General features: G+C 37.1%; 3 non-coding genes across 3 annotated transcripts in view; all 3 read right to left on the bottom strand.

Annotated features, from left to right (window-relative positions):
* LOC112538771 (large subunit ribosomal RNA) overlaps positions 1-600 on the bottom strand; it is a 4,168-nt gene extending 3,568 nt beyond the window's left edge. The window contains exon 1 of the ribosomal RNA XR_003082115.2: positions 1-600. This exon is cut by the window's left edge and continues 3,568 nt beyond it. This is a non-coding gene — a ribosomal RNA (large subunit ribosomal RNA).
* A 476-nt stretch (positions 601-1,076) lies between these two features.
* LOC112538778 (5.8S ribosomal RNA) lies at positions 1,077-1,231 on the bottom strand. Its single transcript, XR_016200475.1, has one exon. It is a non-coding gene; the product is annotated as a 5.8S ribosomal RNA (ribosomal RNA).
* A 487-nt stretch (positions 1,232-1,718) lies between these two features.
* On the bottom strand, positions 1,719-3,888 carry LOC107360952 (small subunit ribosomal RNA). Its single transcript, XR_003082106.2, has one exon. It is a non-coding gene; the product is annotated as a small subunit ribosomal RNA (ribosomal RNA).
* Positions 3,889-12,500: the final 8,612 nt, after the last annotated feature.

Below are 12,500 nucleotides of genomic sequence, written 5' to 3'. Positions count from 1 at the left end.
CCTATCAATACCAAGATCCAAGGGCAGGCTAAAAGTTACCCCTTAACCTACTGATCTTGGAACGCTGTAAAGCATTCTTAGCACTGAATAGAAAAAGGCAACAATACACAAGAGGAGCTGAGTTCTCCTCTCAGCTACACTTCGTGGTTCTATCCGTTTCTCTACAAGCGGTTTCACGTCCTTTTGAACTCTCTCTTCAAAGTACTTTGCAACTTTCCCTCACGGTACTTGTTTGCTATCGATATTACCATCGTATTTAGTCTTAGGAGGAGTTTACCTCCTAATTTGGATTGCACTCTCAAGCAATCTGACTCTATCCGCGACTAAAGCCAGTAATCGATATTCCATTAACCAAGATCTGCCACCGGCCTAGAACCGTCTCTGGGAAGAGGGCCCTTGTCAGAGGGACTTGCAGATTTAGTTGAAATAATCGTGACTCTAGCCATTACGCAGCACCGCTTTCCACCTTTCAATGGAAAACCTTTGCGCCGGACTCATCCCTTTTCACTCGCCGTTACTCAGGGAATCTCATTTGATTTCTTTTCCTCCGCTGAATTATATGCTTAAATTCGGCGGGTAACCTCACCTGATCTGAGATCAAAAATATTGATTAAGTTGATTAATGTTTATTTGTGTTGTTTGCAAGCAAGCAACGTAAATCTACTTTAATGTTTGCACAAATTTTGCCTTTGCATTACTTCTTAGGTCTGCTTTAACAGAATGAAATAGCTACTATTTGTACGATTTATACAAGTGCAAGAAGATTCATCAGTTAACAGGTTAGTTGATCACCATAGTTATCTGCAATACGACTTTAGCGTCGTCAGATAGGCGACTAACCTTAGAATCTCATGCTAGTATCTATTCATATATACTGCTTGCAGAGATGAAATATGCATTGTACACAAAATTTATCATGTGAAACAAGTAGATTTGAGATTCTCCTTACTAAATTGCAACGAATTGCAATTAAGAAAAGGAATAAAACATCAAGATTCATGCATATAAATATACAATCCTCTCAAAACAATGCATATATGGTAGTATGCAAGTGTTTTGTTGATTATTTTACATCTCAACTCTCAGACAGATGTGACCTCGGAAAAGACCCGAAAGCCGCAATGTGCGTTGGAAGCTCAAGTGCTCGGCGTGTCCTGCAATTCGCACCGATTATCGTAGCTAGCTACGTTCTTCATCGATTGGTAATTCGAGTGATCCACCGCTTGAAGATGTATCTTTGCCACCGTGGGACTTTTAATAAGTATCCTAAATCTGCATTGAGAGGGTTTGAAAACAATTGTATGCAGTTTATAAAAACCATAGTTGTCTTTACTTAGTTAGGCGAAGAAGTGTAAAACTTCCTTCTTTAAACCTTGCCGTCAGCATAAGCTGAAGACTTGATCAGGTACCAAGTATGTAGCAAGACAGGCTTTTCATTATAAACTACAATTGTTTTGCAAAAGAAATTATGGCTATCGTTAGATAACCCTCACTCTTTGTTGCATTGGATAATGAAAGATGGATGTATGAATGAACGAATGTAATGCAAATTAGAATCATGTTGCAATGGCTAAATGTTTGCAATAAACATTCACAATTGCGACTCTAATGCAAATACAATTCAATTGCATTCACCATATTAGCATCTACAATATCACTATGCAGAGTGTTTGATTGTTTGAAGGTTGTATTTCTCTTATAATAAGAGGGTAATACGTTAATGATCCTTCCGCAGGTTCACCTACGGAAACCTTGTTACGACTTTTACTTCCTCTAAATGATCAAGTTTGAACATCTTTCCAGCACAATCCGACCACTAGTTTCCCAATGGTCTGGATTGACCAGTCCGAAGTCCTCACTAAATCATTCAATCGGTAGTAGCGACGGGCGGTGTGTACAAAGGGCAGGGACGTAATCAACGCAAGCTAATGACTCACGCTTACTGGGAATTCCTCGTTCATGGGCAATAATTACAATGCCCAATCCCCATCACGAAATGGGTTCAAGCGGTTACCCACTCCTTTCGGAGCAGGAAACAGTATGCACGATGACCACTTCAGTGTAGCACGCGTGCGGCCCCGGACATCTAAGGGCATCACAGACCTGTTATTGCTCTGTTTCGTGCGGCTGCGAGCGCCGCTTGTCCCTCTAAGAAGTCCTTACAGTGCTACAGCATCCTTACCCTAGCCAATTCTGTAGGCTAATAGCAGCAGAGCCCTCAACAGCCGAAACCATCAAGAGATACTACCACCCACAGGTTGACTAAGGGGGAGTACTGCAGTGTAAACTGCAAGTCTATTTAGTAGGCTAGAGTCTCGTTCGTTATCGGAATTAACCAGACAAATCACTCCACCAACTAAGAACGGCCATGCACCACCACCCACTGAATCAAGAAAGAGCTCTCAATCTGTCAATCCTCTCAGTGTCCGGGCCGGGTGAGTTTTCCCGTGTTGAGTCAAATTAAGCCGCAAGCTCCACTCCTGGTGGTGCCCTTCCGTCAATTCCTTTAAGTTTCAGCTTTGCAACCATACTTCCCCCGGAACCCAAAAACTTTGGTTTCCCGGAAGCTTCCATTCGAGTCATGAAATTAGTTACTCAGAATGATCGCTGGTTGGCATCGTTTATGGTTAGAACTAGGGCGGTATCTGATCGCCTTCGAACCTCTAACTTTCGTTCTTGATTAATGAAAACATTCTTGGCAAATGCTTTCGCTGTAGTTTGTCTTGCGACGGTCCAAGAATTTCACCTCTAGCGCCGCAATACAAATGCCCCCGTCTGTCCCTCTTAATCATTACCTTGGATTCTTAAGACCAACAAAATAGAACCAAGGTCCTATTCCATTATTCCATGCAAGATCATTCAAGTTAAGGTAGTGGTACGCATCATATAGATGGTTGACCATACCGTTTTTAGGCACCTCTTTCGAGGTTTTGGACGCCTGCTTTGAGCACTCTGATTTTTTCAAGGTAAAAGTCTCGATCGCTTGAATCAACACTCGGTAAAGAGCATTGATAGCAAATATCGAGCAATTTTCTGTCTAAACACTATGAATGTAACCACCAGGAAAGAGGAATGAAGGTTCAAGCAAGCATCCGTAGACACAAGCAAGAAACCTAACATCACCATCTAACCCTTTAATCAGTGGACCCCATAGGTTCGACTGAAATCCAACTACGAGCTTTTTAACCGCAGCAACTTTAATATACGCTATTGGAGCTGGAATTACCGCGGCTGCTGGCACCAGACTTGCCCTCCAATAGATCCTCGTTAAAGGATTTAAATTGTACTCATTCCAATTACGGGGCCTCAATAGAGTCCCGTATTGTTATTTTTCGTCACTACATCCCCGTACTGGGATTGTGTAATTTGCGCGCCTGCTGCCTTCCTTAGATGTGGTAGCCGTTTCTCAGGCTCCCTCTCCGGAATCGAACCCTAATTCCCCGTTACCCGTTACAACCATGGTAGGCGCATAACCTACCATCGACAGTTGATAAGGCAGTTGCTTGAGGGATACATCGTCGGCTCAGAGGCCATACGATTTGCTCAGTTATTCAGAGTCATCACAAGAAATGCAACCGAAGTTGCTAAGATCCCCACTGCTAGTCCTTAGACAGCGACCGAAATCACTGAACAGGGTTCTAGGTGAATAAGAATCATTGGTCTTGTACTAATAAATGCGATCCTTCCGTCAGCAAGCTGAGGTTGGAACACTTGTTCATGTATTAGCTCTAGAATTACCACAGTTATCCATGTAAAAAAGAATATCCGAGGAACCGTAACTGATTTAATGAGCCATTCGCGGTTTCACTTTATAAACAGTATGTACTTAGACATGCATGGCTTAATCTTTGAGACAAGCATATGACTACTGGCAGGATCAACCAGGTAACTTGATGTTTTAGCAAAGTAAAATGCTAAACAAGTTGTTTTTGCAGCTATAAATACGATATCCTCAGCTAACAACCAGCAAGTGGATGTTAACTTTAACGAGGTATCGAGATTTATGTCGTGCATTAAGATGATTCTGCAGAAAACTCTTTAGAATCCATCTTCTTCCACTAAAATGTGCAAGCACATCTAGCAGGAGTAACCATTGCTGGGTACGTTTGCAAGTCAACTAAACAGCATAGTATTATAACCGCTTGATACCAATTTCTTGGATCAATCTGCGGTCTGCTTTGCACAAGCAGAGCTCAATACTAATACTGCTCACTCTGTTGAGTGACTAGTTTGAACATATATGCAAGATATGAAGTCTGATAGCATTAAAGCCCAACTCTCATAGATATTGTCAGTCGTACCAAGGAAGACCTTAGGTCTTGCAGGTACTCTACCTTTGTATAATAGTGTGTGGTGATAAGATGATTGACGATCCAAACCCATTCAGGCCCGTCTCTTCAACCACCAAACATCAACAGAATAACAGGAATAGATGCGTGAACAGCTACAGTCTGGACCATACCACTGCTTGATGCATTGACTTATCCATAACCGTAGACAATCACTTACCTCCCCATCAACTACTGATGGTTGCTTCTCTCAATTCAGCAACTACACTCACCACATATAACTGTTGGTTATATGAGATTTCTGCTTAAAACATAACCTCATTTTGCATACCCCTGGAGATTTTCATACTTAGACTGAAAACAGACATTTTAAAATTTTTCCTTCAAACCCAAGTTGTTTAATCAAACAATCGAAGTACATTGCTTATAGTTTAACTTTCCAGATCTCAATGAGACGAGTCGATTGACGTATAATAAACTCTTGTATCATCAATGATAGATGAACCATGACTTACCCAAGGTTTGACCAAGTTAGTCATATATTGGTTAACCGTCAATAACTTTTTAGTCATTCATCTTACAGACATGATTAATAGTTTAAACTATTTCTTTTAGCTTACTAAAGCTTACTTTTAACTAATATAACTTGTACTTTGACTCAGACTTGATTAATACAACATTTACCTAAATTTAACCTATTACACATCAACCCATATTGAACCTCCATGTCACACTCATTACTCCTCAACCAGTTAACTCAGACTAATGATTTATATATTGTCAGAAAGCTTATGTTATGCACTAAACAACTATAACATAAAGCAACCTCCAATCACTTTTCCTTTAGTACCATTAGCTGCGGTTCCAATTACCCGAGTCACTAAATCTTGACTTTTGTTCACGCTATAACTTTTGACCCAAACGTCCTAGACAAATTCTGATCACACCAGCAGCTTTGTCTTACTCGATTTATACCTACTAAAGTGTTTGCAATCATCTAAAACACAAACTTCGATGTTTCGAACTTGGTCGCCAGAAACCATGTTAACTCCCATAGAAACTCGAAGTTCAGGTCATATCTCGACAACCACAAGTCGCACATTAAAACTATTGATATCTACAGCTTCAGCGTAATGAGTTTACCCCGAATAACATGTTAAAACAAGTCTAGAACCAAAACCTCGAAACTTCGAATTTGCTCGCCCGAATCCCATGTTAAATCCCCATAGGCCCAGGCCGAGTCGTAATAACTTTTGACCCTGAGGTCGCACATGAATGAGAGTGGTATCTACAGGTTCGCCTTGATGAACTTAACCTAATTAAAGTATTGGTCAAAGTCCGAAACCCGATCTTCGATGTTTCGACCTTTGACGCCAGGTTACATGTTAATTTCCCATAGACACAGGCCTACCGCTAATAACTCACGAACTACTGATCACACAATCAAGATCTTAGTCTCTATCGATTTCTCTCATCGAGTTACGTCTGTTAGTAACATAAAAACAATCATCTAATTAATCAATCAAAAACTTCACTAATTACATGCACATCTCTGCTAATCTCGTAAAGGATCAACTTCACTTGTAACGCCTAATCCTCATAGGTGAAACTCTTTCCTTAACTTACTTACTAATCTTTAACTTGCTCTTTCTAGCTAAATGACTTTAAGCTATGTAAAGTTAATCGGTCTTTGACCGTTGACTATCTAAAATAACGAACTTTTCATTTCAACCTAAACACCAAAATGTACACAACGAGGACTCAGTGAGACTCGACCAACTCACTGACCAACAACAAAAACAATCAATCCTCAACCCAATAATGTATTAACGTGTGTCGTTATCAACCTGACTGTGTGTCCCTTAACATTTAAGTGTGTCTTATGTTTTGACCAATTTTTGTCATTTACTTATTTTTCACTTACAACTTTGTAAAGACTTTGTGTCTTGATTTGATTTCAACTTTAACTTATTCTTTACACTTTCTTTTCACTTTATTTAACTCAATAAACTTGCCTTTGTGCATATTTGATTTCTTGTACCTATTCCTTGTATCAACTGTGTGTTGATTACAAACTTAAGTAAACTTCGTGTTTAACTTCATACATCTAAACAATCATCTTTAAACGTTTGTTTAAACTTATTTAAACTAAATAAAACATCACTCTAAGTGTTCATCATTGTTTACAAGTTAACCTAATATTTTACTACAAAATAGGTTATCACTTTGGTATAATTCATCTATCAGTTTGGAACATCTTTTAAGTGTTTAAACGTCTTTACTATCATCACCTCTAACTGCCTGATAACTTTGTTCATCATTAAAATCATTACTCATCAAGTTATTAAACATTTACCTACATTGACCATTGATCTGGTTCAACTCCATTGTCACTCAATTGCCCAGCTTTAAACTTAAACAACTTCACCTCTATCATTTTTAACACTCTACTAGAGTCTACTAGTTACTGTCCATAACATCTTTTCAGTGTTTTAAAGTCTCTTGAAATACTTATTACAACGTATTCAACATTTCAATTAAACCAACAGGTTATGGGCCCAGCAGCTTCTTTTTAATTTCTGCTTAATCTCTGCTGTTTAATTCAACTACAATTTATTTGTGAACTTACTAGTGTTGTGTGTCAACATATTTTAAGGCCTCTTTAATCAAAGTTTGTGTAACTTTGAAAAATCTGTGTTTAACCTGTGACAGCCATACTTGCTGTATTTCTTGTGTTTGTGCCAATTAAGGATTACTGTGTGTACCTTACCAATTCGGAATATCTATTTAAACCTTCAATTACATCTCTAAAATCATCTCTAACTTCATCATGAATGATCAACTTAATATCATCAAATTAACGGATACCAATTACAAGCAATGGCTCCAGTCCCTCCAGTCCGTAGCAACATATCGAGAAGTATGGGACATCATTGATGGTTCAAGTACTGTGCCTGCACCTTTGGATGAAGACGAGGAACACACTCCAAATGAAGTCGCCGCAAACAAGAGAGAAATAAAAGCTTGGAAGAAATTGGACGCTCTGGCATCAGCTTTGATTATTAACTCCATAAATGAAGGTATGGCGGATTTAATTTCTAATTGTGAAACTGCAGCTGAAAGGTTTTTAGCTATTAGAAACAAGAAAGAAAAATTAGTTACCACCAATACTTACGTTGCTGAAACAAGGTATACTGAGTTGAAATTTTCAAGCTCTCACACTGTTGAATCATACTTTAAAGAACTAGAAGAAATACTTAGACAATTGAAAACATTTAAAGTATTACCAACTGAAAGCTCAATTACTAATAAAGTTCTTTCAGATTTGCCTAGTTGTTACGATAGCTACAAAACAGAAGTCCAAAAGGAATTGTATCGTGGGAACAAAGTTGATCTCTCAGAGATGAAACATATTCTAACGCTTCAAGAAGCAGCAATTGGAGTTAACAAGCGTACTCCTAATCAAGTCTTAGTTGTTAAACCTAACAAACAAAGAAAGTTCAAGAAAAAGCTTTTACTTTGTTACGAATGTAGAGGAAGAGGACATACTGCAAAATACTGTCGTAAAGCTCAGAACAATCAGAATAATCAGCATCAGCAAAACAATGTTAATCGTGCTAATCAATTTCCTAACTTTAATAGTAACTCAAATAGAAGTAATAACAATAACTCTAGCAATAACAGAAGTAACTCAAACTTTAACAACAACTACAATAACAATAATAGGTTCGGTCAAAACTCTTATAACAACAATTATAATCGAAACTTCAATAATAATAATCACTCTAGAAATCAGAGTAGACCTCAGTTTTACCGAAATAGCAATTTCAATCGAAATAACAACAACAATAGAAATCTTGCTAATAATGTTCAGGTTGCTGATGATGATCAGAGAAGTGTTGTTAACCCAATTAGTCAACCATCAACAAGTGATGGAATTGCGAATCTTTTTAATGTTAATTGTGTTTTTAGTTCTTCAACTAAAACAGAAGATTGGTTGTTAGATTCAGGAGCTAGTTTTCATTTAACTTCAAATATTGAAAACTTTCAAGAACTAAATGAACTAGAGAAACCTATTTCATTTACTTCTGCTGGAGACAAACAGTTCGATGGTATTGCCAAAGGAACCATTCATGTTGAATGTTTTAATGGTAAAGAATGGAAGAAGAGCAAGCTATCGAATGTTTATTATGCACCTGAAATGGGTAACTTTAATCTATTCTCTTGGGGTCAAGCTTTAGAAAGCGGTTGTGGTTTGAGTAGTGAGAAAGATCAAACCTACATTTATAATACAAAAACAAAAGAGAAGATTGTTACAGCTAACAAGGTTGGAAACATAATTCAATTACACATGAGAGTTATTAAGCCAATTAAACACATTGCTCTAGTTACTCAAGCTTACACATTGATGGACTGGCATAAAAAGCTTGGTCATATTAATGTGTACAAGATTGTAGAAATGAGTAGAGCTGGTTTACTTCCACCTATCACTGATACTAGTGACCTTAATAAATTTACTTGCGAAGGTTGTATTAAGGGAAAGTTAGCTAGGAAACCTTTTAAAACAAGAGAAATAAGGAAATTTGAAGTTGGTGAAAGTTTTCATACAGACATGATGGGACCTATGGAAGTCGAAGCAATCGACGGTACAAGGTTTGCACTTGTTTGTAAAGATGAGATGAGCTCATACAGAATTGTATTCTTCTTAAAACAAAAGTCTGACGCTATAAATTCATTAACTGCTTATGTCAATCATGTATTCAAAGTTACTGGTAATAAAGTGAAAGTTATGCGTTCTGACAACGCTTCAGAGCTTACTGATATTAGAGTTCAAACTCTTTGCTCAAACAACAATATTACACATGAGTTATCTGCACCTTATGTGCCTCAACAAAATGGACTTGCTGAAAGGGAGAATCGAACCCTAGTTGAGTTAGCAAGAAGTATGATGCTAGATGTTAATGTCCCTAAGACTCTTTGGCCAGAAGCTCTTGATACAGCTGCTTATGTGTTAAATTTAATTCCAAACAAGAAACAAAACAATGTTAGTCCTTACGAGTTGTGGACTAAAAAGAAACCCACTTATGACCACTTACATAAGTTTGGTAGTTTAGTTTATGGTCGTATTCATGAGTCACTTCGAAAGAAGTGGGATTCAAAGGCTAGACCTTTTATCTTTGTAGGTTATACGAAAACTCCTAATAACTACAAAGTTTATTGTCCTAAAAGTAATTGCATTACAATAGTGAGAGACACAAAGTTTATTAACAATGATAATGATGTGCAAGAAGTTATCAAACAAGCTTTGAATCATGATTACAAGCATGTTGATGAATTTGAGAAAATTGATGAAGCGACTAGCAAAACTCAACCAGATGAACAAGACAATTTAAATGATGATGATGAAGAAGAAACTGATGTTTTACCAACTAGCAATCAACAACCAGAGGCTAATAGTGATGTTGCCTTGATCAACTTAGCTCTCCAAACAGTTTTAAAAGATATCGAACCGAACACATATGAAGAAGCTTTAGCATCAGTTGATCGTTCCAAATGGTTAGAAGCTATGAAAGAAGAGTTGAAATCACTTGTTAAGAATGATACTTACGATTTAGTAGTGTTACCTAAAGACATGAAAGCGATTGAATGTCGTTGGGTATTTCGCATTAAACGCAACAAAGACGGTTCCATTGAAAGATACAAAGCTAGGTTAGTTGCCAGAGGTTACGCACAACGATCAGGAATAGATTACTTCGAAACATTCAGTCCTGTAGCTCGTTATGATTCAATAAGAGCTATTTTAGCTATAACTGCTAGATACCAAATGTACTTACTACAATTTGATGTCAAGACTGCCTTTCTTTATGGTAACTTAGAAGAAGAAATCTATATGCGACAACCTCCAGGTTTTGAAGATAAAACTAATCGAGTATTGAAGCTAAAGAAAGGTTTATATGGCTTGAAGCAAGCACCTAAACAATGGAACGAAAGAATTAGTAACTTCTTTAAAAATCATAAGTACATTCAATCTCAATCAGATAATTGTGTTTATACAAAGCTAGATAATAAAAGCTTAACCATTTGTGTCATCTACGTTGATGACGGTTTGATTTCAAGCAATGATAAACAAGAACTAACTAACATTTGTAATTTACTTAAAAACGAGTTTGAATTGAAGATACATGCACCACAAGTATTTGTCGGTATGGAAATTACTCAAAGTAGTGATCGATCATGTATATCAATTAGACAAACTCATTACATTAAAGTGTTACTCAAAAGATTCAAAATGGAAGAGTGTAAACCAGTCATTACACCAGGAGATAGTAATATTAAACTCTATCCAAGTGACAGCAATAACAATGCCAAAATTCCTTACCAGGAAGCTGTCGGTGCATTGCTTTATTTGTCCATCATCAGCAGACCTGACATTACATTTCAAGTTAATAAAGCTTCACAGTTTAACTCCAAGTACGATGAAAATCACTGGAAAGCTGTAAAACGCATTTTCAGATATTTAAAGGGTACAGTAGATTGTGGAATACATTACAGTCTAAACAACAAAGAATTTAGATTAATAGGTTATGCTGATGCTGATTACGCTGCTGACAATGAGACACGAAAGTCAACTTCAGGTTTCGTGGTTACCTTAGGTGATTCACCAGTTTCATGGGGATCACGTCTACAAAAGAGTGTAGCACAATCCACGACAGAAGCTGAGTATGTAGCTATAGCTGAGTGCACTAAAGATGTACTATGGTACATACAATTACTTAAAGACATCTCTGTTCCAATGCAACTACCAATTAAAGTCAACAGTGACAACCAAGGAGCTATTCTCTTAACTCGAAATAACTTGTTTCACAAGCGTACAAAACATATTGATGTGCGTTATCACGCCATCAGAGACTATCAAGAACAAGGTCTGATTAAGATATATTTTGTACCTACCGATCAGCAACCCGCTGACATGTTAACTAAATCATTATGTTCACCTTCTTTGAACAAATGCAAAGAACTTCTAAACATTGCTTAGATACTTCTACGAACTTTGAAACAAACACTAAACGTGTTCAAAACATTTAAAAACCTTTCACTGCATTACACATTGAAATTTTTCTGCTTACCAATTTTTCCTTACATACTTTATACATTTAATTTACTTCAATTTGATCCTTTACTTTGTAACCTTTACGTGATTAGCAAGGGAGAGTGTTGGTTATATGAGATTTCTGCTTAAAACATAACCTCATTTTGCATACCCCTGGAGATTTTCATACTTAGACTGAAAACAGACATTTTAAAATTTTTCCTTCAAACCCAAGTTGTTTAATCAAACAATCGAAGTACATTGCTTATAGTTTAACTTTCCAGATCTCAATGAGACGAGTCGATTGACGTATAATAAACTCTTGTATCATCAATGATAGATGAACCATGACTTACCCAAGGTTTGACCAAGTTAGTCATATATTGGTTAACCGTCAATAACTTTTTAGTCATTCATCTTACAGACATGATTAATAGTTTAAACTATTTCTTTTAGCTTACTAAAGCTTACTTTTAACTAATATAACTTGTACTTTGACTCAGACTTGATTAATACAACATTTACCTAAATTTAACCTATTACACATCAACCCATATTGAACCTCCATGTCACACTCATTACTCCTCAACCAGTTAACTCAGACTAATGATTTATATATTGTCAGAAAGCTTATGTTATGCACTAAACAACTATAACATAAAGCAACCTCCAATCACTTTTCCTTTAGTACCATTAGCTGCGGTTCCAATTACCCGAGTCACTAAATCTTGACTTTTGTTCACGCTATAACTTTTGACCCAAACGTCCTAGACAAATTCTGATCACACCAGCAGCTTTGTCTTACTCGATTTATACCTACTAAAGTGTTTGCAATCATCTAAAACACAAACTTCGATGTTTCGAACTTGGTCGCCAGAAACCATGTTAACTCCCATAGAAACTCGAAGTTCAGGTCATATCTCGACAACCACAAGTCGCACATTAAAACTATTGATATCTACAGCTTCAGCGTAATGAGTTTACCCCGAATAACATGTTAAAACAAGTCTAGAACCAAAACCTCGAAACTTCGAATTTGCTCGCCCGAATCCCATGTTAAATCCCCATAGGCCCAGGCCGAGTCGTAATAACTTTTGACCCTGAGGTCGCACATGAATGAG

The sequence above is a fragment of the Tetranychus urticae genome, unplaced genomic scaffold, assembly GCF_039701765.1.
Source record: "Tetranychus urticae isolate SD_2017Ah unplaced genomic scaffold, NJAU_TeUrti_SD_1.0 Scaffold_4, whole genome shotgun sequence".
Lineage (NCBI taxonomy): Eukaryota > Metazoa > Arthropoda > Arachnida > Trombidiformes > Tetranychidae > Tetranychus > Tetranychus urticae.
The sequence above is the reverse complement of the archived record's forward strand: the minus strand, read 5'-3'. Positions and strand labels throughout refer to the sequence as shown.